Raw genomic sequence first — 24304 nt, forward strand, 5'->3', positions numbered from 1 at the left:
AAAATAAGAGAAAAATCAACTGACTTCCAATAATGGTGTGATCAAACCCACGTAAATCCAGAAATCCGTGTAAAACACGAGATCACCGAAAATCTATTTTTCGTGGTTTTCACGTATCCCTAGTGCTCAAAAACCGCATTAAACGTTTAAGGAAATCCACTTAAAAACGCGTAAATTCTAAAAATCCGCCAAAAAATAAACGCTTGTTAAAATCGACTGCGGTGGAAATGTGTGGCTTAGACTGACGATTTTTAATTGAGTTGATATTTTTTTTTCTTTGGTTTGAGTGTGCACATGCACAAAATTGTCAATATTAGCTTTGCAGTATTTGAAAATCTTATACTCTATAATACATAAAAAAAATTATCTGTCTGAACCTTATAGACTCCGAAACTACTGAACCGATCGGCGTGAAAATTTGTATGCAGAGGTTTTTGGGGCCGGGGAAGGTTCTCAAGATGGTTCGAGACCCCTCCATCTATTACAAATGAAACAGAAATTTCTGCATAACTCAAGAACTAAGCAGAGAATAAATTCATTTTAGGCGAAACGAAGTTCGTTGGGTCTGCTAGTGTGAAATAAATTTCATACATTTTCATCATAATCAAAACAAGTATTCTTTAATTTCTTGACATTTAAAAGAGCTACCTGATATAATGCCATCTATACTATAGGATGCTTGACTTTAATCGTTGATTGTAAATTCGATAGAATTTTCAATTGTTGTAGAATGTCAAGAAATAAAATTGAGATTCCTTTCTAGGACACTATATACGTTATTTTGATTTAAATATTTATTAGATTCTGGAAGAGATTTCTCTACAAAAATACAATTGTTACAATGTTGTCCGATTTGAAGTAATTTATTCTTCTTCTCCTGACTGGCTTTACATCCTGTAACGGACCACCTTACTGCACCATATTTATTCATTTATTTATTTGTATAACTTTTCATCTGACTTAGTAGTCTACATGAAGACTTAAAACTAAAGATTTGTCATTCGATGTAAAATCGCAGCAAACGTCGCCGAAATCCTGAAGCGCTGATGTCGAAATCGAATTGAACGGAACCTTCGTTGAAACGACGAATCATGACGACTAAGCAACTGATGGCAGCGTAGTTTGTGCTTTGAACTTGCTCATATAGTATAGCTCTTGGTCGGAGTGTTTGAGAAGGTGCGTAAAGTTGAATCCTGCACCGAAAAAATTCTTTATATTGAATATATTTGTCGCACACATAATTTTTTGCAATTTGGCGACCCAAATATATGCAATTTGTACCCACACATAAATTCAATAACTGCATATTAGAGACCACACATACATTTTATTTGATTATAGATTATATTTGTACTTCGCGTGGAGAGTGGTTATGTGTGCACTAATTAGAATCATGAATTAAATTAATGGATTTTTGCCAATAAAAATGTGTGGAATTTTTGTAGTGTGGCTAGTAAATCGGGTACATCGTACTCCGATAGCAAAATTTTGGCGATTAAAACTGCTTGCGCCACATTTCTCCGTTTGCTAAAGGGTATCCAGTCCCAACAGGCGACAGCGATCTGCGTATGGCGGCAAATTGGTCAGGTCCCTCCAAGGAAGATAGCGCAGTGCGTTGCGAACGAACTTATGTTGAACAGCTTCCAAACGAGCTGTCCAAACGGCCTGATAAGGATTCCAAACAACAGAAGCAAATTCCAAATGAGAGCGCACCAACGAGCAGTAAAGTGCTTTGAAGCACAAAGGATCACGGAATTCACTGGAAATTTTGAAAAAGAATCCAAGCTGACGATTCGATTTATCAATAGTAGTTGATAGTAGTTCGCTGGCAGCAGGGACTATGTCCAAGGGCTTGACGATCCCTCCCGAGGCCATCTGCGAGTTGTGGGGCTTGCCTAGGATGTGGTGGGGTTTGACAGTGGGCCCTGTTAAATTCCTATAAAAAGATGCATGTATCCGCAAGTAGGTCCCACCAAAGCTACCGTGTGCCGCTCAAAGCGCACAAGCCCAAGTCCTGGTGTCAGGTGGGACACGAAACAGAACTAGGCGACGAATAAAGGATCACGATTGGAAGCTTGGAACATGGAACTGCAAGTCACTAGGTTTCGCAGGTTGGGACAGGATGATCTACGATGAATTACATCCCCGCAACTTCGACGTCGTGGCGCTGCAGAAGATTTGCTGGACAGGACAGAAAGTGTGGAAAAGCGGGCATCGAGCGGCTACCTTCTACCAAAGCTGTGGCACCACCAACGAGCTGGGAACCGGCTTCATAGTGCTGAGTAAGATGCGCCAACGCGTGATTGGGTGGCAGCCAATCAACGCAAGGATGTGCAAGCTGAGGATTAAAGGCCGTTTCTTCAACTATAGCGTCATCAACGTGCACTGCCCACACGAAGGGAAACCCGACGAGAAAGAAGCGTTCTACGCACAGCTGGAGCAGACATACGATGGATGCCCAATGCGGGACGTCAAAATCGTCATCGGTGACATGAACGCACAGGTTGGAAGGGAGGAAATGTATAGACCGGTCATCGGACCGGATAGTCTGCACACCGTATTGAATGACAACGGCCAACGATGCATAAACTTCGCGGCCTCCCGCGGAATGGTAATCCCAAGCACCTTCTTTCCCCGCAAAAATATCCACAAGGCCACATGGAGATCAAGAAACGGAAAACCAAATCAACCACGTTCTAATCGACGGTAAATTCTTCTCCGACATCACGAACGTCCGCACTTACCGCAGTGCGATTATTGAATCCGACCACTACCACTACTATTGAAACTTTCGACGGTGTACAAGACGCGTCGAAGTCAGACGCCGCGGCTTAACATTGGGCGGCTACAAGACGGTAGACTAGCCCAAGAATACGCGCAGCAGCTGGAAGTGGCACTCCCAACGGAAGAGCAGCTAGGCGCAGCGTCTCTTGAAGATGGCTGGAAAGATATTCGATCCGCCATTGGTAGCACCGCAACCGCTGCACTTGGCACGGTGCCCCCGGATCAGAGAAACGACTGGTATGATGGCGAATGTGAGCAGTTAGTAGAAGAGAAGCATGCAGCATGGGCGAGATTGCTGCAACACCGCACGAGGGCGAACGAGGCACGATATAAAAGGGCGCGGAAAAGACAAAACTCGATTTTCCGGAGGAAAAAGCGCCAGCAGGAAGATCGAGACCGTGAAGAGACTGAGCAGCTGTACCGCGCTAATAACACACGAAAGTTCTATGAGAATTTAAACCGTTCACGTAAGGGCTACGTGCCACAGTCTGATATGTGTAAGGACATAAACGGGAACCTTTTAACGAACGAGCGTGAGGTGATCCAAAGGTGGCGGCAGCACTACGAAGAACACCTGAATGGCGATGTGGCAGACGAAGATGGCGGTATGGTGATGGACCTGGGAGAACGCGCGCAGGACATAATTTTACCGGCTCCGGATCTCCAGGAAATCCAGGAGGAGATTGGCCGGCAGAAGAACAACAAAACCCCTAGGGTTGACCAACTACCAGGAGAGCTATTTAAACACGGTGGTGAGGCACTGGCTAGAGCGCTGCGCTGGGTCATTACCAAGATTTGAGAGGAGGAAGCTTTGCCGCAGGAGTGGAGGGAAGGTGTCGTGTGTCCCATGTACAAAAGGGAGATAAGCTGGATTGTAGCAACTACCGCGCAATCACATTGCTGAACGCCGCCTTCAAGGTACTCTCCCAAATTTTATGCCGTCGACTAGCACCAATTGCAAGGGAGTTCGTGGGGCAGTACCAGGCGGGTTTTATGGGCGAACGCTCCACCACGGACCAGGTGTTCGCCATTCGCCAAGTACTGCAGAAATGCCGCGAATACAACGTGCCCACACATCATCTATTCATCGACTTCAAAGCCGCATATGATACAATCGATCGGGACCAGCTATGGCAGCCAGGGCTGACAATCGTCATCGTCATAGCACGAAATGCCACAGTAGCGACGAGTTGCATTGTCTTCATTGCTACTCTACACATCGTCAATGACTTTCCGGATAAACTGACACGGTTGATCAAAGCGATTATGGATCGGGTGATGAGCGTAGTTCGAGTTTCAGGGGCATTCTCGAGTCCCTTCGAAACCCGCAGAGGGTTACAGCAAGGTGATGGTCTTTCGTGTCTGCTATTCAACATCGCTTTGGAAGGGGTAATACGGAGAGCAGGGATTAACACGAGTGGTACAATTTTCAATAAGTCCGTCCAGCTATTTGGCTTCGCCGACGACATAGATATTATGGCACGTAACTTTGAGATGGAGGAAGCCTACATCAGACTGGAGAGGGAAGCCAAGCGGATCGGACTAGTCATTAACACGTCGAAGACAAAGTACATGATAGGAAGAGGTTCAAGAGAAGACAATGTGAGCCACCCACCGCGAGTTTGCATCGGTGGTGACGAAATCAAGGTGGTAGAAGAATTTGTGTACTTGGGCTCACTGGTGACTGCCGAAAATGATACCAGCAGAGAAATTCGGAGACGCATAGTGGCTGGAAATCGTACGTACTTTGGACTCCGCGAGACGCTCCGATCGAATAAAGTTCGCCGCCGTACCAAACTGACTATCTACAAAACGCTCATTAGACCGGTAGTCCTCTACGGACACGAGACCTGGGCGATGCTCGTGGAGGACCAACGCGCACTTAGAGTTTTCGAAAGGAAAGTGCTGTGTACCATCTATGGCGGGGTGCAGATGGCGGACGGTGCGTGGGAAGGCGAATGAACCACGAGTTACATGAGCTACTGGGAGAACCATCTATCGTTCACACCGCGAAAATCGGACGACTGCGGTGGGCCGGGCACGTAGCCAGAATGCCGGACAGTAACCCGGTGAAGATGGTTCTCGACAACTATCCGACGGGTACAAGAAGGCGAGGTGCGCAGCGGGCAAGGTGGATCGATCAGGTGGAAAATTACTTGCGGACCCTTCGTAGACTACGTGGTTGGCGACGTGCAGCCATGGACCTAGCCGAATGGAGAAGACTCTTATATACCGCACAGGCCACTTCGGCTTTAGTATGAATAAATAAATAAATAAATGCAATTAAAATTGAACAAATAAATCTCTGTTAAATATCTTGGCTGTGCATATGCACAGCATATGTTTCGAAATGGACAAATTGATATGAAATTTGCGAAAAAGAATCCACGTGTCTTGGAGGGACTCGAACCCTCAACCTCCTACTCTCTAGATAGGCGTGATAACCCCTACACAACAAGACCACTTAAAGGTCACGTTTGCGGAAAAGCCATCAGAATCCGAGTACCAACCTCCACCGCGGTTAGCTCTCTTTTTTTGCAAATTGAATATCTTTCGGATGCTTGATTTGTCCAATCTCCACATGCGCTTTACTATTGTATACCCACAGCCAAGCGAGTGCACATTGTTTATTAAACGAGAGGATCGCACTCCATGCCCCCCAGTAACTGTCTGGGCGGGACGGTATAGAATGCGAATTCAATCGCACTCTGCTGTGCCAAAGGCTTGCTTGGCTAAAGCATTTGATGAGTTTGATTGCCTTAACGTAAGCGGTCGCGTGCACTCAGACGACTAATGACGGTGAAAGACCGACACTTGATTACAATTAATTGCGTATTATTCGGCAACTCGGCCGTACGAAAACCATTTTTTTTTGTTAAATATCTTGGCTCAACCTCAACCCTCAACCTCCTACCCTCAACCTCCTCCTCTCGTTTAATAAACAATGTGCACTCGCTTGGCTGTGGGTATACAATAGTAAAGCACATGTGGAGATTGGACAAATCAAGCATCCGAAAGATATTCAATTTGCAAAAAAGAGAGCTAACCGCGGTGGAGGTTGGTACTTGGATTCTGATGGCTTTTCCGCAAACGTGACCTTTAAGTGGTCTTGTTGTGTAGGGGTTATCACGCCTATCTAGAGAGTAGGAGGTTGAGGGTTCGAGTCCCTCCAAGACACGTGGATTCTTTTTCGCAAATTTCATATCAATTTGTCCATTTCGAAACATATGCTGTGCATATGCACAGCCAAGATATTTAACAAAAAAATGGTTTTCGTACGGCCGAGTTGCCGAATAATACGCAATTAATTGCAAATAAATCTCGTAATTTGACTGCGGACCGCTTCAACAGCTTCAAACTTTTCCGCATCTCTTGATAGTAAGCATATTGAGGATCACACGAGGGTGAAGAAATCGGCCCTAAGTGGCTTAAAATAAAGTTATATTGCACTTATCGATAAAATAATATTTCGTGTATGTGAAAAAATAGGAAATTTGTTTTTTTTATAAAATTGAAATATTCTTCTTATTGGCATTACATCCCCACACTGGGACAGTGCCGCCTCGCTGCTTAGTGTTCATTCAGCACTTCCGCAGTTATTAACCGCGAGGTTTCTAAGCCAAGTTACCATTTTTGCATTCGTATACCTATCATGAGGCTAACACTATGATACTTTTATGCCAAGGGAGGTCGAGACAATTTCCAAACCGAAAATTGCCTAGATCGGCACCGGGAATCGAACCCAGCCACCCTCAGCATGGTCTTGCTTTATAGCCGCGTATCTTACCGCTAGGCTTAGAAGGGCCCCATGAATAATATAATTGAAATATCTGTTGTTATAAGATGTCGCAACTCATTTATGGCCGATTTCCACGAAGTGTTTTTTCAACGCTGTGTACACACGGCTATAAAAAGACGCAGGTGTGCATCGAGAAAAAGCGGAAACGCAACGTTGCCGCGCCGATGCACAATTGCGTTATTTGAACGCTGCTTGCGCGTGGGCATCGGGCTTTAAATTAGTGCGCATGATACACTGCCAAAAATATCTATATAAGATATATGTGTCGCCGTTATAGATTTTTGCAATAGCTCCACCCTAATATAATAGATATAGAACCACACATAAATTAAATAATTGCTAATTCCAGACCACACATAAAGTTTATTTGGATATATATTTTATAAGTAGTTCGCGTGGAGAATGGTTATGTGTGCGCTGATATACATCATAAGTTAAATCTATGGATTTTTGCCAATAAATATGTGTGGATTTTTAGTAGTGTAGTGCATCAATGTGTGCATGATGGGTACTATTAATAACATGATTCAATTTGTCGCAACCGGTTTGGTGGCGGCCCGACTATATTACATATACAGTACAGTCAGATTTTATTACACGGTTTGGTTTCAGTCGAATAGAACCTTTATCGTCAATGAAACAATGATTTGACCCCACGAAAAGATTCTCAAAAAATTAAAGGATATTCAGGTGGTATTTAGAAAGCTGTGAAAGCTCAGGTTATCTTATAAGAGTAATTCTCGCTAAAACCGGGCCACTATTTGCACGAGGTTCTTAAAAATGCCTAAATTTATATTCTTTCGAAAGCTCTCGGCGAGTATATTAAGGATCCGAGTTGAATTCTTCAGAAAGATGAACCCCTCGTTAGTTATACATGAAATCATTTTAATGGACCCCTCGATTTTTGTCAATTCTTGACTCACCAAAACTAACATAACTCCAGCATTTTTCAACCTATCGTAAAGATCAGCATATCGTTGGCAAGAGGAAGAGTGTATCCTCAATTTGCAATATTGAAAACAGAAGCATCCATATTGAATTTGGCCGCCATCTTGGATTTCTTTTTAAAAACCATTTTTACGCCAGATTCGCAACCACCGATTTTGAATAATGATACATCGATGAAAAGCTTAGCTTATATTGTATATTGTGTCCAAAAATCTCGGGTGTATGTTTTTTCTATCAAAAGTTATGTACGATTTACCAAATTATTTTTTGGAAGGCCATCTGACCAACGAACATTATTTTTATAATTAATATGGTACTTCGACGTCAGTTCCTTGATTTCATACACTATTCTAAGCCAAATATGTTTGAAAAATGAAAAGCATAACTACGACAGTATTTTATTTGAAGGGCTCAAATGTTTTGAGCATAACGGAGCCGTTTTCAAGTTATTGTATTAAATAATTCAATAATTTTGGTATTGGTAAATAGTACATAACTTTCGATAGAAAAAACATACACCAGAGATTCTTGGACACAATGCACAATATAAGCTAAGCTTTCTATCGATGTATTAATATTCAAAATCGGAGGTTGCGAACCCAGCTGACAAATAGTTTTCAAAAAGAAATCCAAGATGGCGGCCAATTTCAATATGAATGCTTTTTTTTTAATATTGCAAATTGAGGATACACTTTTCCTCTTTCCAACGATATGCTGATCTCTACGATCGGTTGAGAAATGCTGGAGTTATGATAGTTTTGGTGAGTCAAGAATTGACAAAAATCGAGGGGTCCATTAAAATGATTTCGTGTATAACTAACGAGGGGTTCATCTTTCTGAAGAATTCAACTCGGATCCTCAATATACTCGCCGAAAGCTTTAAAAAAAATATAAATTTAGGCATTTTTAGGAACCTCGTGTAAATAGTGGCCCGGTTTCAGCGAGAATTACTCATAAATAACTTAATTACAGCGGCGTGAAAAAAAAACAAAACATTGTGAAATCCGAACTGCTTTATTACCATCAATGTCGTATTGTGCAATGGCATTACCATTAGCATTAGCATTGAGCAATTCATACAAATTCGTAGGTGGTACAAGCCAAGACTCTTGTATGCGAGTAGCATCACTTTCATCCGTTACCACAGATATTGATTTGGCTGGCACTAATCACTATCTCTTAGATGGAAGCAATGCATTCTCAAATAGTCGAGATCTGTCCTGGCCACGTCCTTGCGAATGCTGAGGAAGGGGAAGGATGCTCAGAAAGATGCTTAAGGTGAAGTGTTGCGACACTCAAATTTCTATGTAATTGTGTCATAAAAATCATCAACCATTAATTTGTAGTGGTGGAAACTCTCAATACCAATTCAGTAAGCACACACGTGGGATTCATTTTTTTGTTAACATCCGTCAACAGTAAACATTGCACGCATTCGGAAGAATTCACCCCAATTTAGACGCAGTATTAATCAATACAGTCTAAGTATGGGATTAACTGATGGAACGCACTTAAAAACTGAATCAATAAGATATTATTATAGCATCAATACCTAATGCGTTTGGAAAAGATTGATTAATTTTATCGATATCTTACATGTTTCCGCTACGATTTCACAATAGTTCATATCGACATCACTGTCTGCTGCTGATCAATGATTGCATGTATACGACGCTACCGACGACGTGCAGAGTGTTCAAACCAGGGGGAGAAGGTGGAGCACTGAATCCCTACCCCGACATGTGCTGGTTCTGAAATGTAAACAACAGTGTTAATTCTCTACCACCTTTTTATTATGGCGAGGGAATTTTTATGCACACTTTTGTTTTCGATATTTTATCAAAATTCAACACTCCATCATGTAGCAATATAACGATGTGGTATGCTTGAGATACCTGCTTGATTAAAGAGCTTGAGCTTGAGCTTGATTGACTGCTCGTAGTTGCTACTCCATTATGACCAGATCAGCTGTTCTTGCACAGGGAACCAACAGATGTTGGGACTAGCACACATCTTCAATGTACAAGTACTGGTGATCTCATTTGTTAGGTCATACTGGCGCCTGCCACGTCAGAATGCAAGTCAATGTAGGGGAGGTGGGAGGAAATGATGATGCAATCACTCCCCCACTGCAAGCCGATACCTCTGCACTTGCCACGAGTTCATGCGGAATTTGTTGGAAGTTTTGGGTTAGGTTCGAGAGGCAGAGGTCCGTCTTGGTTAACGAGCTGCCAATGTGATAGATGGGAGAAGGCAACTGATGGAATTTCTAATTGGATGTAGGAAACGAGCTCTATATAGTTCATTTCCAATTCTAGCAGATTACTGTTAGAATACACAAGTTGAAGGTATAGGAATAGTAATGGAAACGGTATGGAAGTCCATTTCCAGTTCTAGCGATTGCTAGAACATGAGAAATATAGAGAAAGGTACAAAGTAGGATAATGGAACGGACCTGGGATTGAACCCACGACCTCCTGCATATGAGGCAGAAGCAGTAGCCATATGACTACTAAGCCCGCTGAGATACCTGCTTGATTAAAGAGACTCGAAAAAGAATTTATTTGCAGTAACTAACCGAATATTAAAATGTTCGCATTAACGATTGCGCCCTAACAGTGGTTCTAAGCTTCGATGCAGAGTACACGAGCTTTGTTCGCCAGTGACAGGCGTATGAGGCCCTTGGTTCAAACCGGCGACGTCGTTGGCATGGTGCGTTACTGGGGGGATTTTTTTCACTTTGTTCACTTGCTTATATATCTAGACCTAAAAGGGCGTAACAGCCAAAATTTATTCCTTCTGATTCTTTGTCCACATATATAGCTATTAGGGTGGTTCAAAAAATCGATTTTGCTCCACAGTGATCTGATCCTTTACCATGTTCTGAGTGTCCTCTGAAAATTTGAGCTCATTTGGATTAAAACTGATTTAGCACAAGCCGTTGCAAGTTTGCATGCAAATTAGTATGGGGAAATTATTTTTTACTATTTTTTCATTATACTGTTATGACGCTTCCCCATCAAGCGCATGCTAAAAGAAAACCTACATAGCTAAAAGGAATACTCAACAGCTTTCACTCAGTGAAAACCTCGTCTTAATTAATCGTTCCAATAATTAGTAATCGAATTTAATCTATACCGTGGTTTTCTGGAGCTAATTGCATAACTCATCAACAGGCAACATTGCTGCTCGTGGCGCGAAAGATAGCACACACAAATTCAGGCTACTATGTTGCTCTGCACATTTCAGTGATGCCCTCAAAGAAGTTTAACGATCATTACTAAAGATTCGCAACCTGTCTTAAAATCGATTACTAATTATTGGGGCGATTAATCAACATGCGGTTTTCGTTGGGTGAAAGCTGTTGAGTATCCCTTTTAGCTATGTAGGTTTTCTTTTAACCTGCGCTTAATGGGGAAACGTCATTAGCAGTATAATAAAAAAATAAATTTCCCCATACTAATTTGCATGCAAACTTGAAACGGCTTGTGCTAAATCAGTTTGAATCCAAATGAGCTCAAATTTTCAGAGGACACTCAGAACATGGTAAAGAATCAGATGAGCACTGTGGAGCAAAATCGATTTTTTGAACCACCCTAATAGATATATACATATATAGACGAAAAATCAGGAGGAATAAATTTTGGCTGTTACGCCCTTTTAAAATGTTGGTCTAGATATCTACCCTAAATTAGCGCTATGTGATAATATTATCATACCGCCACGTAGATTGAACTTCGAACTAAGTCCAGATTTACTTTTTAAGTGAGAAGATAATCGGGTATGTAGTCGATATATGAATAAAATTTATCGGTGCATATCGGGGTGGGTTGGGTGGTAGATTGTTTGACTGTGTTGGTAAGCAGCAAGGCAGCCATTCTGAATGACATGTTGAGAAGCCTTAAGAAAGATGCAGAGAACTATACGACCTATCATAGGTGCCACGAGAGGTAGTAACAAGTCCCACGTTACTATTATTTTATACAAACATAGAGGTACGCAATCAACAAGAAACAAATAACAACTTAAAATCATGCACTTTCTCTCTTGGTGCCGTAAGAGAGACGGCAAGGTGGTGCCCACTACGGGAAATTACGTGGTTTTATATGAGCTTTTAGTCCATCAGCCAAATCCCGCAAATATATTTTTATTGCGTATTGCGCTTTTTGTCTACAGAAATTAGCTTGCTGTATTCATAGCTGAGCTTTTGTGTAAGATTCTTATCCTATATGGTATGGGCACCTCGAATCAATGAATGCCGTTTGGCATCAACGATTCGATGTCTGTGTCTGGAACGAACTGCCTACTTCCTACTTCCTACTTTCCTCTTGAGACTAGACACAGAATCAAAAAATAAAACAGACGCAATATAGCACAAACGATACAGACTCGATCGAATATTTACAACTATTTGAACAACATAAAACCAACCATAACAAGGTTTTGGGATTGTGTGGAAGGTTATAACAGTAGGAATCGTTTTGGTAAAACGTGAAACATAGAAAGAACTAAGATAGTAATACAAAGTACGAAAGGGACGAGCCTGAAATTGAACCCACGACCTCCTGCTTATAAGGTAGCATCGGTAGCCACTAGACCACCAAGATGCGTTATCAATGTCGTATTGTGCGATATCGCAAAAATGTTCTTGCTTTTTGAAACAAAGCAGTCGAAGAATTCTCGAGCTTATCAAACTTTTCTATATCAAAAATATGCAGAACGATAAAGATGCACATCATAAAATTCAGTCATTACTGTATTGCAAAAGCAGGCGCTCGAAATAGTCAGTACACTACAACGCCAGCAACGAAGGGTGTTCAGCATGGATTGAAATAATAATAAACATTCCTTTTGTGTTTCGGTGCCCTCCGTCTAGTGTCGGCAAATGGGCTCGGAGTTCAAATTTGTTCCGAAACGAGCCGGAACCATTAGTACCCAACATCGACGACGGCGACTCACGATACACACCGTCCGCAACCTTTTCGATGCTGTTCTTCAACCAAGCATTACAGCGCTTTCCGGAAGGGATAAGAGAAGCGTGCAGTAAGCTCGGCGACGTGCCTTCGAATGACGGTGGGGGACTTGCAGTGCTGTGTTTAAATATTTCTTTTTAATTTAAATTCTGCTCGAGCTTGAAAATGCGGGTGAAATTCCAAAGGGAGTGCAATAAATCCCTTTAATTGCTGCTAATACAAAGTAAATAAACAACAGGAATTCTTATCCGTAGTGGGACGCATATTATCCTTTTCTGCTAAAATAATGGTCCTTCCAGGTATCGATTAGATGTGAAGCGACCTTTAGAGGGTGAACGGAATTTTGACAATATTTTTTCATCAATCTCAGGGCAGCTTCAGAAAATTGTGTACCTGTATGTATAAGCTGAACTTATATATAGTAACAAATCGAACAGGTTTGAGGCGTATGACATAACAATAAACCGAATGATACTCGAAGTAAGGATAGAAAGGCCTCCTTCAAAGATCTCATCACATGTATGAGGGAAAGCTAATCCTTATGCAAGGATTAAGCTTTGCATGAATAAAACAAGATACGGATGGACGGATGACTGAATAAGATATATTCATTAATTTCAGATCATCTGGTACAAGGCTTGTGACAACATCGGTCGAGCGTGAGATTTTTCTCTTGCACGTGTAGAGCTGTCTATTATTGCTGCCGGTATAGCTACCGACGGGCGAGTGGAAATCAACCGTAGATGTAACCTGAGATTAGGATTTCATGTACTTGTTAAGCATGCGTGTATTTAAATTCCAGAAGGGCTAACCTACAGTTTAAATTGACACGTGCCGAATTTGATATCTAACCGATAACATGTTGTGAACGTTTTGTTCAGCCGGATTAGTATAATCAGAATGGCGGATACGTTCAAGGAAAAATGCTCTTTGATCCAACGCAACGGAACGATTTAATAACCTGCATAATTATGGATCATTCACCTCATTCACAGACAGCATAAACGTCATAATTGGCAGAAATTAGTTATCATCGCTGCGATGACTTCCCTTATGATTGTATATAAATTATCATAAGGTACCCCAGGGTAAGTGGGTACTATGGCTGCCAATGAATCGATTAACGCTTCTAATGGTAACAATGTTCTAGAAAAATGGAGCAGAACGATCAACGAATTCACCCGACACAAAAATATTCGCAATCAAAACCATTTGAGGCACCATACTAATGCTATTGGTTGATTATGACTTTAAACTACCGGGAAAAGCTATTACCACAGACATAACACATGGAACATTCACTCATCAAATTCATCGTCGTTCAAACACTAACGACATCTGCTGATTTCAGTTAGTTGGGCAAATCACGAGCCAGATGGCGGTAGTGAATAAACGTCAAACTAGAGCAAATCCGATGCGAGCGCCACGAATGATCGATTGGCCAACTAATGATTATTTGAAATGACCAGTAAATCAGTGAACAATGGAAATTTGACGAGTGTTATGTCTGTTTGTCTGTGCTATTACTTATATTTCAATAGATTTCCAACAAAATAGTCGTTTCCAAATTTACCATTACCATTGATGTGGAACGTGAATATTTTGAGCAATTAAATGATTGTGTGACATCGAAAACGATCTAAATGTTTTAATTAAAACCAAAATCTGCTTTTTTCACTTGTCCTTGAGTTTTAACGTACATGGGGCAAGTGGGACATATCTGAACAATAGATAGAGCCCTTTCAACTGTTCTTAGATTGTTGTTTAGTGAAAAAATAACTTCGACACTCATACACAGAGAACAGACATGGATGCTCGAACAAATTTTCGGTAAAAACGTGTGTAAAGATTTAAATCGCACCTCAGCGCCGCCAACGCAGGCTGCCCGACATAAAAACTCAATCTCACCAAGTGATGGCGTTGGCATACACTACATAAACAATGTAGTGCTGCCACCTAGGAGCGAGCCTAGGAGCAATTCGAAATGAACACTAGCGCTAAAAAGTAAAACACGGCAAATTTTAACCATATTTATCCACACACTAGCACCGCGCAACGGGGGCATAACGACATACTTCAAAATGACCAGTAAAAACTTTACACAAACACGCGAATGGAGATGAACGTCAGTTCTCTGTGACTCATATATCATTTGGATTTGATCGGATGCCGTTGGTATCGTTGATTTCGTTGCTAAAAAGTATTGTACAGTGAATTACCAAATGTCTATTTTACACTCTGAAAATTATCTCCCCAAGAAAAAAAGCAATGGTTATAACTATGCAATATTTTTCCGTTTACAGTGCAAATTATCTATTTATTCTACACTAGGTCAAAAGGTCTTATCTTATGTTTTGTTATTTACAAACTTTGCATCAGACAAATTTCTAGATAAAGAATGTGCTTAACACATAAATTGACGTTCGATTATAAATTTACAACACTGTTTCTTCTGGAGTATTACACAAATCTAATAATTTGTATTCTAAACAAAGAAATATCCATGCGAAAAGTGAATAAAAGATTTGCCTATCCTTTCCACCTAAAAAAATGGTACAAAAGTAAGCTAATGGAAACCAACACATTAGCCGATTAAGCAGTAAATCGGTTGTTGTCTTGTTTTCGTACCTGCTAACATTGAAATCCCTTTCTTGTTGCAAAAACAAAAGTCGGACAAGCAATAATCTGAAAATACTATGACTCAGAAATAGTATGAAGACTATATCTACATTCCTCAAATTAATTTCGTTCAACAGTATAAAACAGAATAGGTCCCACTTGCCCCGTTTGAAGGGGTAAGTAGGTCCTACACTGCCGTAATCTGAAAAAGTGACGTATACGCTATTTTCCAAAAATGGTGTTAACGAGTACTACTCATCGAGCTCTTTAACAGAAAAATGGAAAACATGCATGTTGTAAAATGGCTGTTACGTTACTTTTCCAGATTACGGCAGTACAGCAGGTAAATTTAAATCTGTCGCTACCAATATTTTTTTTATAATTAATAAAATGGCATCCAACACGTGTAAACTTCAACAACGGAAGCATATAATGATGTATCCGTCGTTACTGTTCTGAAATACCTTGTTTTCTAAGTATGTGATAACAATTTTGCCGAACTAGTGTTTTTAGGTCCCACTTGCGCCGGGGTACCTTATATTGTTTTATAATCCATAATCCATGGTGAACGCAACACGAAATCTGAGCAGCATGCTTTGAACTTCTGATAGAACTTGCTTGTTTCTTGATAACGTCACAACTGTTCCATATTCGCGCTCCCCTTCTTCCAGGCGGCGTTTCTTCTCCTGGAAAAAGCGGGTCTACTGTCTCCGATTCCTTCTACAGCGTCCCACGTTCGGTTGGGTCCTTGCTGCAGCGCGACCGCCTACGCTGTGTCCTTCTCCTCCAGAATCTTTTCGCACTCTTAATTGAACCTATCGTTCCGTCAATTTCGTTCCCCATAACCGACGTTGAACGCTTTAACTGTACTTCGACAGTCTCCAAGAGGGCTTCCATCGAGCTCAACCTCTTCCAGAAACGCTGCCTCGAGAATCTGCGCGTATGTAGTGACGACATTGGATTGCTTCAATCGCTCTAGGTCGTACCGAGGCAACTGTCGGTACCGTACAGTGGATATTTTTTTTAAAGCGAGTCGGTCCAAACTTCTCTTACTGACCAAACTAATTTAAATCATATGATGAATTTGATGCCGTGGCTTGGGCAGCTATCGAACTCACGTTCGAGCTGCGCGTAGAATACGTCCTTCAGTGCTTACAAAGTGTGGGCTATTGGCCCTGACGGCAGTGCAAAAACAAAGTGGGGGCAAGGCATATAAGGACGTCAACTTTTAAATGCTTATTAAACGTTAAACCACATTTTAGCCGAAAATAGTAAAGTTTTTCGAGTTAGAAATTTGTACAAAATTATGGATCAAATGACCAAAATTGTGGATTATATAACTGAAATTATGGATTATCATCACGGTAATAATTGCGCAAATTTTAGTTTGTTTTTATTTAAACAGCTCGGAAAAATCCGCACAGCCGTGTGTCCAGCAAAATAAAAAACTGATATCCCGTAAAAAATGAGGTTTGTTAGCTTGGTTTCGGCAAATTATTTGCTGATTTTCAGCAACTTTGACAGATATCTCGGCGAAAAACACGTTTGCTGGGGCTCGGCTGTGCGAAGCTCTGTAAAAGTTGAACAAATTGCTGAGATCTCGGTAGAAAAATTAAGCGCGATGGATCAAAATATAGGTTTTTATGGATCATTTCCAAAGATTTATGGATCATTTGTTATACGTTCAAAAAAGAAATTATGTTATTATTTTTCTTGACCATGTTTAAAGGAACATATTTTCCTATCAATTGCAAAATTTTAGCGTAGTTATGAATTATTCTTTATGGATACTCGCAAACTATTTTATGGATTTATGGTAGCGTTTTATGGAACATTCAGAAGTTCTTCCCTCCTCCTTCATACGGGAGTTTGGCAGAAGGAAGGTCGTGCGATATATACCATCACAAATATTGCCCTCCGCACGCTTTCAAATCGACTTCTATAAAAATATTCTTCATGCCTGCCGTATCCTAACGGAAATATCAATTCTGTACTTTCGCCTCTAATTCTATCATGAACATGTACGTCTAAGTTTGGAAGATGATATTAGCATTTCCATATCATTCAGAAGTTATTTACGGATCTTGGATCGTTCTTTATTGTTTATATGCATAATCCGAGGACTTGTGTGTGCACAAGTTTGCGTTGCTGCAGAATATATCATAGTAATAATAATAAATGTAATGGAAACTATATTATAAGTAGCTTATAATTATAAGGGGTTATCGATTTCATGTACTAGTTCATTTTTTTCATTTATTACCAGACTAAGGCCGGAGTGGCCTGTGCAATACATAGAAGTCTTCTCCATTCAGCTCGGTCCATGGCTGCACGTCGCCAACCACGCAGCCTGCGGAGGGTCCGCAAATCGTCCTTCACCTGATCGATCCAACCTGCCCGCTGTGCACCTCGCCTTCTTGTTCCCGTCGGACGTTGTCGAGAATCATTTTCTCCGGGTTACTGTCCGAAATTCTGGCACGTGCCCGGCCCACCGCAGACTTCCGATTTTCACGGTATGGTTGGCTCTCCCAACAGCTGATGCAACTCGTGGTTCATTCGCCTTCTCCACGTACCGTCCGCCATCTGCATCCCATCATAGATGGTACGCAGAACTTTCCTTTCAAAAACTGCTAGTGCGCGTTGATCCTTCACGAGCATCGTCCAGGACTCGTGTCCGTAGAGAACTACCGGTCTAATAAGCGTTTTGTAGCTAGTCAATTTGGTACGGCAGCGATCGGCTATTCGATCGGAGCGTTTTGTGGAGTCCAAAGTACGTACGATTTCCTGCCATTATGCGTCTTCGAGTTTCTCTTCCGGTATCGTTATCGGAGGTCACCAGTGAGCCCAAGTACACAAATTCTTCAACCACCTCGATTTCGTCACCCCCAATATAAACTAGTGGTGTCCTCTATTCAGCCTCTTCCTATCAAGTACTTCGTCTTCGACATGTTGATGACTAGTCCAATCCAATTAGCTTCGCTTTTCAGTCTGTTGTAGGCTTCCTCCATCCTCTCAAAGTTACGTGCCATAATATCAATGTCATCGGCAAAATCAAATAACTGGACGGACTTCGTGAAAATCGTACCACTCCTGTCAATCCCTGCCCTTCGTATTACTCCCTCCAAAAGGATGTTGAATAGCAGACACGAAAGACGACCACCTTGCCGTAAAACTCTGCGCGTTTCGAAGGGACTCGAGAATGTCCCTGAAATTCGAACTATGCACATCACTCGACTCAACGTCACCTTGATCAACCGTGTCAGTTTATCCGGAAACCCGTGTTCGTGCACTAGCTGCCATAGCTGGTCCCGATCGATTGTATCATATGCGGCTTTAAAGTCGATGAATGGATGATTCATGGGCACGTTGTATTCGCGGAATTTCTGCAGTACTTGGCGAATGGCGAACATCTGGTCCGTGCTGGAGCGTTCGCCCATAAAACCCGCCTGGTACTACCCCACGAACTCTCTTGCAATTGGTGTTGGTCGACGGCACAACATTTGAGAGAGTACCTTGTAGGCGGCGTTCAGCAATGTAATTGTGCGATAGTTGCTAACATCCAGCTTATCGTAGAGCCTCATCCTCCCAAACCTTGGTAATTACCCAGTGCAGCGCTCTAGCCAGTACCTCACCACCGTGTTTGAACAGCTCTCATGGTAGTTGGTCAACTCCAGGGGCTTTGTTATTTTTCAGCCGGCCAATCTCCTCCTGGATTTCCTTGAGAACCAGAGCCGGTAAAATGATGCCCTGCGCGCGATCTTTCAGGTTCATCACCATTCCGCCATCTTCGTCTGCCACATCGCCATTCAGGTGTTCTTCGTAGTGTTGCCGCCACCTTTTCATCAGCTCACGCTCTTTCGTAAGAAGGTTCCCGTTTATGTCCTTACACATATCAGGCTGTAGCACGTGGCCCTTTCGTGAACGGTTCAATTTCTCATAGAACTTTCGTGTGTTATTAGCGCGGTACAGCTGCTTCGTCTCTTCACGGTCTCGATTTTCTTGCTGGCGCTTTTTCCTCCGGAAAATCAAGTTTTGTCTGTTCCGCGCCCGCTTATATCGTGCTTCTTTCGCCCTTGTGCGGTGTTGCAGCAATCTCGCGCATGCTGCATTCTTCTCTTCCACTGCTCATATTCGCCATCATACCAGTCGTTTCTCTGATCCGGGGGCACCGTGCCAAGTGCAGCTGTGCTACCAACGGCGGATCGAATATCTCTCCAGCCATCTTCATGAGACGCTGCGTCTAGCTGCTCTTCCATTGTATACCGCCGAGGGTTTTGTTCGCAGGCATACTGCAACGAGGTACTGGTCGGATTCAATATTCTAACTGCGGTAAGTGCGGACGTTCGTGATGTAGAAGCAGAATCTACCGTCGATTAGAACGTGGTCGATTTCGTTTTCCGTATCTTGGTTAGGTGATATCCATGTGGCCTTGTGGATATTTTTGCGGGGAAAGGTGGTGCTTCGGACTATCATTCCACGGATAGCTACGAAGTTTATGCATCGTTTGCCGTTATCATTCGATACGGTGTGCAGACTATCCGGTCCAATTACCGGTCTATACATTTTGACGATGACGATTTTGACGTCCCGCAGTGGGCATCCGTCGTATGTCTGCTCCAGCTGTGCATATAACGCTTCTTTCTCGTCGTCGGGTCTTCCTTCGTGTGGGCAGTGCACGTTGATGGTGCTATAGTTGAACAACCGGCCTTTTATCCTCAGCTTGCACATCCTTGCGTTAATTGCCCAGCACTATGACGCCGGTTCCCTGCTCGTTGGTGGTGCCATAGCTTTGATATAAGATAGCCGCTCGATGCCCGCTTTTCCACACTTTCTGTCCTGTCCAGCAAATCTCCTGCAGCGCCACGACGTAGAAGCTGCGGGGATGTAATTCATCGATCATCCTGTCGCAGGATGCGATCATCCTGTCGCAACCTGCGAAACCAAGCGACTTGCAGTTCCATGTTCCAAGCATCTAATCATGATTTTTGAATCATTTATTCGTCGCCTAGGTCTTTGCCGATTATATCAGACTGTCAGACCCATTCCGGAGTTGGTTTTTCCTTGATTCGAATAGATTCGATGGCGATTTCATCCACCAACCTTACCAACCCACTTGATCCAATAAGGTTTCATAGTGATTCCGACCATCGATTAACTCACTCCAGATTTGACTTTTAATGATCTGACTAAGATTATAAGTTCCTTCAAATGAACAACCAGGCCACAACAGAGTTGAATTTTTCATGATCTGGTTAGGACTGACAGCGATTCCGAACATCAATCAACTCACTTTAGAGCTGGGTTTTATTAACCCAACTAGGCCCAATGGAGTCTCCAAACCACTGAAAGACTCTCTCCAGCGTTGGATTTTTCTTGATCTGAATAGTTCAAGTGGCAATTCCGGTCAACAACCTACCCAGCTCAGAATAGGAGTTTTTTTCCTGGATTAGAGTTGGACTTTCTTGACCCATCCCATCATTCCTAGGAATTTTATCAATATTTAGCCCCTGAATGTAAAATTGGGGCTTTTCATTTCCTTTAGTAAAAAGGCCGTCCAACGATGGTTTTGCCAAGGGCCCTGGTGTTGTAAAATGTCATTTGCATTCGTTTATATAATTTTCCCAGAACTTTTTTCAGAAGTTAGCTATTGATTCTTGATGTATGACGAACTTATAGAGCTTAAATGTGCCTACAACTTTGTCTAACAAGACGTTGCTGTAAATATGTAATCTGGGGCGTGGGAGGCAAAATGTCATTCAAATGACACGTGACATTTTGGAGAGTTTTCACTCTCCAGCCTTAGATGTTGTATTTAGAGCAATGTACCCTTGAACAAAAATATAGCCCTACTCAAGCGCTATTAGTATATCTAAAATTATGATGTGAATTTTACTTCTGAAGAAAGTTATTAACAAATTAGTCAAATGACATGCAAATGACATTTTACAAGCCTGGCCCTGGGACTCTACGCTACGGCTCTGTTTAGACATCATTTATTCAATTATATTAGTGCAAGAAAATGCATAACCGTTAAAAAAAACTTCTATAATTTCTGAGTAAGTATTGTCCGACTAACTTTACAATTCTATTGTAATTCACTACACAAATGAACTTTCTAAAACCATTTTTGATTCATCGTAGTACACAATTAACATAATCTAAAATATATGTGCATATTTTCTTTATTATTATGGTTCTTGCAAAGTTTATGTACTTCTTGCTTCCCGTTTTTCAAACTTTTTATCTCCCTAGTAAATCAAACAGGATTTTCAAACAAAATTTGCATCTACGTCTTTTAATTGGCACTTCTTCTATTATGTTTCTTATAGTATTGTAATTATTTTACAGAATATTTTGGCTGTCCTTTCTATCTATATTCTATATTCATTTAAAAATACAGTTTTAAAAATATCAACATAATATATTCAAATGTGTATGAACAGTGAATATTCTATAGCAGTGTGAAAAGCTTCATAAGTTTTTGTTAGAAGAAGATCCAGCTTACAATTTTGTTTATTTTTCTCGTGATTAATGTTATCGAGTCCTAAATAATAATTCTTATCGAATATGCACTGTAACCTTGACTGTAACACTTCGTTGTCCCTTACAATTGACAGTAAAATAATATTATTATTCATGTCTGGAATAAAATCAACATTGCATGGTTGAAGTCACCGTATTTATGGACTTTAATTTCTGGAGGTAAGTATGATAACATTTGTTCAGTAGAAGCGAAAAATTTACCATTATTTCTTTACGGACATTGTTTGATGGAAAGTATGCAGATACAAAAATGTTCCGTAATTCTATGTGATCAAAAAAATTCTATGTGATTGTAAAATTGGTGCCAGTTAGATCTCCCTGAGGTATTAGAAAAATATTCTACCATCTCTCCTTTTTAATTTTACCTAATTCCACTCATTTCCAGGATGCAATATATTACATCGCTCTCAATAGCAATGTTATCTTACTAAAATCTTCGACACCATTCTTCGAGTCTTATACAGATCCTTTCTGCTTTTTCTCAGAACCTATCATTTTTCCTCAGCTCCTACACTGTATCATTACTTCTCATAAACACAATAAAATCTCAAAGCATAATCCGACAAGGGATACATCGCAGGAAAAACAAACAATGGATCATTTACACTATTTATGGAACCGATTTTCCAGATTTTCGAAAAGACCCAGAACGGAGCGCAATAAATGTTCCGAATGTCGTAAAGTTTCAGTTTCGGCACACATGCACCCTCTATGTGATGTCATAATAAGTCGAGGCACCATGGAGTGCATTATTGGCTTACGGGGTACAGGTAGGCGAAGGCCTCAAAATTTTTGTTTCTTATTTTTATTCTTCAGGAAATAAAGCGACACAACTCCACCCCCGGCATGTGACAAACAACGATCGAGTGCGAGTCACTGTTGCACTGTATGAGAACCTTTTACCTTCTCAATGCTACTGCTAGCTACCTGCATGCGGCCAGTGTGTGTATTCCCCTTTATAAACCGTTCCCGGCGTATCGAAAATGTTTACTTTTGTGTCATTCAGCTTTATAAAAGTTTCAATTACACTGCAAAAAGATATTCAATAAATGTTGATCTAGAAGATTAATAACTTTGCCTGCCTTCGATAATTCCCTCAGTCCCTTCGGGTACATTGAATAGGATTGTTGGGAGGAAGTAAAGAACTATCATAATTCACCTCACTCGCGTGACAAAGATCGTAAAACACGTTAAGTTACGAAAATGTCCAGAGCTACGGCAAAAAGTGGGCGTTGACCGTTCATACCAAGCAAAAAGGACCCGATACGTAGTTTAACAAAGCAAACAAACTGTAACTGTCAAAATTAGCATATTTTTATTGACCCTTTCTCGTGTAATTCCGTTTGTGTCCATTTCACGGTCACGCCTCAAATCTATTAAGGCGCATTGTAGCGCGTGAACCCTTTAACAAAGTTGCGTACCTACCTAGTATCAATCAGAGGCATTACGAAAAAAAAACCGTAAATTAAATTAATAAAAATGTTCCCTGGGTGAACACCTCCCTGCCTCTGTTAGCTGCAACGCACAAAAGCCTAGCTTTTGATATACAATTGATACTACACCAGTTGTTTTCGGGGAAAGGGTTAAAGGAATTCTGAAAAAACCGGCTGTCACTACGAGCTGGTGACTCTTCGTTTTGGTACGGCATGATTTATGATCGAATCGGATCGGTTATAAACTGCTAAATGGATAAATCTGACGGATTCACATTCAACGCAGCTAGATCTTCACGGATACGAGTGATGAACTGGATTCAGAGGTTTGGAACAAGGTACAATCTCTAAGTTAGTTATGTGGCCAGTGTTGCTTAAGTTGGATTCGATTGCCGTGAAATATAGTATGGGGTAACAATAAATATACAAATTATACAAATTGGCGAAAATACTTGACTGAGGGACATTTTGTACTACTCGTCACCATGATGATGAAGTTATGTTCAAAGGTAGATAAATACATTTAAGAAATAATAAATCCTGAACCTGAAATGTTAGGACACATATCTCTCAAGTTGATTTCAAAGCAACGTGTACTTTGGCAGACAATAATATTTAATTTGTGTTTTTCTAAATCTTCAAAAATCGATACTGAATCATCATAGAGAAGCACACATCGCTTTACTGATTTAGTATCAGTTTATCAAAAGGGAAACTCAAATTTAGTATTACTAACTGCTAAAATATACGTTGCCTTGAAATCGACATGAGAGATGCTTTCAAACATGTCAAATTCAAGACAGATTTCCTAAAGATTCTTATTCTCCTTGAGTAGCACATGATCAAATACAAGGCTGGGAGGTCCAATAGTTATTGATGTAAAAAGATATAAAAAAGATAAGCATGGTTTGTACGTTTGTATGTTTTTCCAACGGTGTGATTGCTTCGTATGGTGTCCCACCAAAGACTAATTAAGACGTAACTGTCGAGCTCATCGGAGGGACCACTTCTAGTACTGCATTCGGTCCCTCGGTACCCAAGTTTGACAGTTATGATGAAACCCCACTTTTTAACTACCTTGATGCGTAGTTTAAAGTAGTAACCTATTTATAGTAACCAAACGAACTTGTGTACGGAATGTGAAAACTATGTTTGTTTTTGTGCATCAGAATTTTTTTCCAGGATTTAATCCTTAATTCTTTCAG

Source organism: Armigeres subalbatus, chromosome 1 (assembly GCF_024139115.2).
Source record: "Armigeres subalbatus isolate Guangzhou_Male chromosome 1, GZ_Asu_2, whole genome shotgun sequence".
Taxonomy (NCBI): Eukaryota; Metazoa; Arthropoda; class Insecta; order Diptera; family Culicidae; genus Armigeres; species Armigeres subalbatus.